Source organism: Nicotiana tabacum, chromosome 4 (assembly GCF_000715075.1).
Source record: "Nicotiana tabacum cultivar K326 chromosome 4, ASM71507v2, whole genome shotgun sequence".
Taxonomy (NCBI): Eukaryota; Viridiplantae; Streptophyta; class Magnoliopsida; order Solanales; family Solanaceae; genus Nicotiana; species Nicotiana tabacum.
This window is the reverse complement of record NC_134083.1, coordinates 98,428,133-98,434,963: the sequence shown is the minus strand read 5'-3', so window position 1 is coordinate 98,434,963 and position 6,831 is coordinate 98,428,133.

Below are 6,831 nucleotides of genomic sequence, written 5' to 3'. Positions count from 1 at the left end.
GGAGACCATGGATTCACAACATAAGGGCAATACCCTTGACACTACACCAGGTGCTGAAATTCCCAACACCCGGAGGAGTCAAAATGGTTTATGGGGAACAATCGACCACCAAGGAGATGTTCGCGGTCAATGAGGTGATCCCGGTATCCACACACTCAACTTCGGAAGATCTGAATCAGATCGTCAAAGATGAGGCCAAAAAGCAGTCACCGACACCAGCCTTGACCGGATCGGAGGAACGAGGGGTAGACGAGGATGACGACTACGGATTCCCCAGATCTTTAATTCATAGTTCCCGACGATTCCGTTGCCATAAAATCAACGGTCGAGGAACTAGAACAAGTCGTACTAACCGAACACTCGCCCGATCAAAAGGTACACTTGGGCACGGGGTTAATCCCCAAGCTCAGGAAAAAACTCATTCAATTTCTTATAGCTAACGAAGATTGTTTTGCTTGGTCTCACCTTGATATGACAGGGATCCCGCCGTTGATAACCACTCACAAGTTAAGCCTAGACCCGAAGTTCCACTCGGTCAAGCAAAAGAGGTGACCCCAGTCCGAGGTTAACTATGCTTTCATCAAGGACGAGGTATCTAAACTCCTTAAAATAGGGTCTATTCGGGAGGTTAAATACCCAGATTGGTTAGCAAGCGTAGTGGTAGTCCCTAAAAAAGGGGATAAATTAAGAATGTGTGTGGACTATAAGGATTTGAATAAGGCTTGTCCCAAGGACTCCTTCCCTTTGCCCAACATCGATCGCATGATCAATGCCACGGCCGGCCACGAGATCCTCAGTTTTCTCGATGCCTACTCCGGGTACAACCAAATATGGATGAACCTAGGCGATCAAGAAAAAATCTCCTTCATCACTAAGTACGACACGTACTGCTATAACGTGATGTCGTTCGGATTAAAAAATACCGGTGCCACTTACCAACGCCTAGTAAACCGGATGTTTGAGGAACAAATAGGAAAATTAATGGAGGTTTACATTGACGATATATTGGTTAAGTCTCTGCGAGCAGAGGCCCATTTAAAACATTTGCAGGAAACCTTCAGCATACTGAAGAAATACAATATGAAACTGAACCCGAAAAAGTGTGCGTTCGGAGTTGGATCAGGTAAATTCCTCGGATTCATGGTATCCAATAGGGGAATCGAGATCAACCCCGACAAGATCAAAGCCATCGAAGATATCACGGTTGTGGACAACGTGAAACTCGTGCAAAGATTAACCGGACGCATAGCCGCCCTGGGGCGATTCATCTCGAGGTCCTCCGATAAAAGCCACTGATTCTTCTCACTATTGAAGAAGAAGAATAACTTCTCATGGACCCCGGAGTGCCAACAGGCCTTGGAGGAACTCAAGCGGTATCTATCGAGCCCGCTGCTGCTTCATATGCCGAAGATAGATGAACAACTATACTTGTACTTGGCTGTATCGGAGATAGCGGTAAGTGAAGTTCTGGTCCAGGAAGAGCAAGGTACGTAATTTCCTATTTACTATGTTAGCAGGACTCTAGGTGAGGCCGAAACTAGGTACCCTCACCTAGAAAAATTGGCGCTCGCTTTGCTAAGCGCCTCTAGGAAGTTGAAACCATATTTTCAATGTCATCCTATATGTGTCCTGACTACTTACCCATTGCAAAATATAATGCATAAACCCAAGCTCTCGGGACGATTGGCCAAATGGGCTGTGGAAACCAGCGGGTACAATATTGAATATCGACCCCGGACCGCCATTAAATCTCAAATTTTAGCAGACTTCGTGGCCGACTTTACGCCGACCCTAATACCCGAGGTCGAAAGAAAGTTGTTGGTGAACTCGGGGACTTCTTCGGGGATCTGGACCCTCTTTACGGATGGTGCCTCGAATGCAAAAGGGTCCGTACTTGGCATTGTATTGAAGCCACCAACAGGAAATGTAGTTAGGCAATCTATTAGGACTGTAAAATTGACTAATAATGAGGTCGAGTATGAGGCCATGATTGCAGGTCTCGAACTAGCCAAAAGCTTGGGGCAGAGGTAATCGAAGCTAAGTGCGACTCCCTCTTTGTGGTGAACCAAGTTAATGGAACATTCGATGTCAGAAAGGAACGAATGCAAAGGTACCTGGATAATTAGTAGGTAACATTATATCTATTCAAGAAATGGACTCTACAACACGTACCTTGAGACCAAAACAGTGAGGCTGGTGCCCTTTGCTAACCTGGGGTCGACGGTCGAGGACGATGAGTTCAACTCGGGGGCGGTCATACAACTCATGAGATCGGTAGTGGAAGAAGGTCATGCCGAGATAAACTCAACGAGCCTGACTTGGGACTGGAGAAACAAATATATAGAATATCTGAAGACCGAAAAACTGCCCTCGAACCCAAAAGAATCGAGGGCCCTACGTACGAAGGCAGCCCGATTTAGCTTGTCCGAAGACGGAACCCTATTCAGAAGAACATTCGATGGACCACTCGCGATATGTCTAGGACCAGGAGATACCGAGTACGTTTTGAGGGAAATTCATGAAGGCACCTGCGGAAATCATTCAGGCGCCGAATCATTGGTTCGAAAGGTAATCAAAGTCAGCTACTACTGGATCGACATGGAAAAGGACGCGAAAGAGTTCGTACGAAAATGCGATAAATGTAAAAGGCATGCTCCGATGATTCATCAACCCAGGGAGCTGCTGCATTCGGTTTTGTCACCATGGTCGTTCATGAAGTGGGGAATGGACATTGTTGGCCCCCTCTCATGGGCACCCGGTAAGGCTCAATTTATATTGTTTATGACTGACTATTTTTCTAAATTGGTGGAAGCCCATGCATACGAGAAGGTCAGGGAAAAGGAAGTCATCGATTTCATCTAGGACCACATCATATGTCGGTTCGGAATGCCGGCCGAGATCGTGTGCAACAACGGAAAATAATTCATTGCCAAGCAAGTTTCTCGAAGACCATAAGATCAAAAGGATCCTATCAATACCCTACCACCCCAGTGGGAACGGACAAGCAGAATCGACCAACAAAATCATACTCCAAAACCTCAAAAAAAGGTTAACTGATGCCAAAGGAAAATGGAAGGAAATCCTGTCCGAAGTTCTATGGGCATACCGTACGACCTCAAAGTCCAGTATCGGGGCCACCCCGTTCTCGTTGGCTTACGGCGCCAAAGCTTTAATACCAGTCGAAGTTAGAGAACCAAGTCTCAGGTTTCTATATGCAACCAAGGAATCAAACGACGAGGCCATGAACATGAACCTGGAGCTATTAGATAAAAGGCGTGAAGCCGCCTTTGTATGATTAGCCACCCAAAAATAGCGGATTGAGAGGTATTATAATCGAAGGGCCAACCTTTGACACTTCAATGTCGGGGACTCAGTGTTAAGGAAGGTCACACTAAGCACCCGAAAACCGAACGAAGGAAAGCTGGAGCCGAACTGGGAAGGGCCATATCAAATTATCAAGATCACCGTAAAGGGTTCTTACAATCTCGGAGCAATACTACCGAACAACTGGAACACAACTCACTTGAAGTGATACTACTACTAAGGTACGACCCCATTCATTCCTTTTGCTTATTTGCATTTCGAACTAACACTTGCAGGCAACCATCAAAGAACGATACAATTTTTAAGCCTGAAAGCACGCGTTGCACTCTTTTTTCCTTGAACCGATTTTGTCCCAAAATGGGTTTTCCGATAAGGTTTTTAACGAGGCAACAGTAAGTGCTAACATAGAATCGAAGGTCGGTTACAAACCGATATCGAAGATCACGACAACAGTATTTGAGGCCTCTCTACGATCGGCCCCGAACACTGGGGTCATTACCCTCGGATAACGACTTTAGCAAGGAAAGAAACTTTACGATTGAATGGTCTCGGCTCGATCGATAGAATTTACTGTAAGGGCCTACGGTCGAATGAACCGTGCCCACATAGACTGCTCGAGTCCTGACATAAATCTTGTACGCACGTGTAATCATATATATTACGCATAGAAATAAAATAAAGTCTCTACCTTGCGGATAAACATCTTGTCCCTTAAAAATTTTCTTTTCTTTCTGAATTTGCTACATTTGATTCCCTAAAGGTATCGAGCCCAAGGGCTACCTTTATCCGGGTTAAAACGATCACTCACATTCGGGGACTGCCGTCCAGAAACAAACTCGGTCGGCCCGAGCTATCAGAGCCCGGGGGCACAAGACCTATTAGGCAGCGCCCGAACCTTAAAGGCTACGGCCATCCCCATTCGGGGACTGTTATCTTATGCAAGTCCAGATAACTCAAGGTGACAAGCCCACTGGGCAACACCCGAACTAAAAGGCTACGGTCATATTAAAACGGTTCGGAGACATTCGACACCTGTAATAAAATATAAGGCCTTGAAAAATTTCTTAACTGGTTCTAAAGGCTACCCTCGACAAACTATAATCTAAAACATTATAAGTACTTTAGGGAAAAGTTTTGGTCATATCGAACCCCCACCATGCCTTAAACAAAAAATATCGAAGGCAAGGTCTGTTCGAACCTCCGAACATGACCTAACTATTTCATGCTAAGGCATTTCGATCTTTGCAAACATAAAGAATAAAGTGAAGGAAAACAAAACTCATAAATTGTCGAAGGGAAAAGGAATCCTTGTATTATATATACATATAGTCTTTACAAGGGCCAAATGGCCTTGACAAAAAAGTACAAGAGTACAAAAATACAAAAAATAAAGAAAATGTACAAGGCACTTAAACGGATTGGTCTTCACCGGAGCCCGCCTCGTCGCCAGGGTCATCGGAGTCTTCTCCACCCTCAAATCCGCTCGAACCCTCAGAGCCTTCTTCATCCTCGGGATAAGCCAAATTCTTGGCCTCGGATTTGAGCCCCTTAGCACTCTCGATTTCGGTCGATAAGTCAAAACCCCGAGCATGAATCTCCTCTAGAGCCTCCCTTCTGGATTGTCGTTTTGCATGCTCGACAATATCGGCATCGACATTATATTGGGCCACCATCTCGTCGGCATTGGCTTTAACCACCAAAACCACCGACTTGGCCGTTTCAAGCTCCTTGGCAAGATTTTCTCGATCAAAGACAGCTACACTTAGCCAAGACTGGAGCTCCTCAACCTTTCTAGCCTACACCTCGACCTTTTTCTTTGTCGCTCGAAGCTGGACCTCAGCCGAAGTCAGCTGCGCCCAAGCCGTCTCCTTTTCTGAGGCCAGGCAATCCATTCTACCTCTCCATTCTTCGGTCTCGGCCTTAACTGCATCCATCTCATCTCGAAGCTGCTCGATTTGATTGATCTTCTGTTGGACCTGTGAATTCCGACCATTAGTCATCGAGTCTAGCTCATCGTCAATAACCTCAAATATTTTTACCTGCTCGGCCAGGTCGGCATGCTTTTTCTGATCCACCTCTAGCTCAGCTCGGAGGCTCTTAACCTCCCATTCATGCTGCTCGCTGAGAAGTTTGTAAGTATTTCTCTTCTCAGTGAGCCCTCGGACCTCGGCCTCAAGCTGGTTCAGCTCATCCCTATATCGAAGAAAAGTTTCGTGATGAAGCATTGAGGCCTGCAGACACAAAGAGAAATGTTAGAACCACCTAAAAATTAGTCTAAATACAAATTACAGTCACCAAGAGATATTTGAAGTTACCCAGTTTAGCGCATGTTGTGCTTCATTAAACAGGCAGGGCGTGTCTACCTCGTTCATCTTAGCTTGGTCTTCCTCGGTCACCAGACACCAAAAGTAGCTGGCCACCCCTACGGGGGCAAAGAGGACCTGGGCATCCTTCGGAACGAAGATGACGATCGATCGCATTGGGTCAGGGTCCACACTCGGAGCTGGGAACTGGTTGATCAGTTTCGGGTTGAGGAAGTCTCGTTTGTTCCCAAAGATGGACTTTTCTTTGGCACCTCCAAGTCACCCAACTCGGTGGCGTCCTCCGTGGCGGTAGAATCCATGCCATAAAAAAATCCGCAGAAGGGGTCGTCCGCTCTGTGGGGCCCCTTGATGGGACGTTCCTTCACCGTCTGAGCCTCATTATACATGGACTCGATGAACAAGGGCGACTCAGTGATGTCTATCACACCATGTGCTTCCTTTGGGGCACTGCCCACATCCCGGGAAGCTTCGGCCACGGCCTCCCCGTTGGCCTCCCTAACTTGAGGCAAATCGGTCTCGCCTCTCTACGGTTCGGAGGCCCCTTGCCCCTCGAGTTGCGATGACATGCGGCCATCAGATCGAAGGCTTCTCCTTCTTCTTCGGATTCGTCCCTCAACCGATAGAGTGAATCCGAAGATGGTGCTCGAGCGTTTGTGCTTTCTTTGGACTTGCGCACCAACCTTTTCTTTGGTTTCTTCTTTTTCGAGCTCGAAAAACTGGGAGTCCTTTTTATTTTCTTTTCTTCTCATCACCCTGTCTCGGAGAAGGGGACTCGACGGGGAAGTTCTAACCACCGGATGAAGGCCTCAGTGTGACGTCCTTAGATAAACCTGCAAAAGGAAATGAAACAAGTGAGAACTTAATGACAGGAGAGGAACCCAGATATTACTTACTCGGGAAAGGAATCTCACCATGAGAACGAGCCTCTCACCGGTCCTTCAAAAGTTCGCGCAATGATCGCTCGGAATATGGCCTTTGTGACACGATGCTCTCGACCCACTCCTTGAGTCAAGAGACTGCATTCGGGACCCGAGCGACAGTTGCACCACCACAAAGCACCGATGAGAAGGAAGGAAAAAACCGTAAAATAAGATTTTGAAAATGAAATTTTACTTACGTAATATATTCCACTTCTCGAGGAACGGCATGTGCTCGGTAGGGATCAAGTCCGAGGTCCTCACTC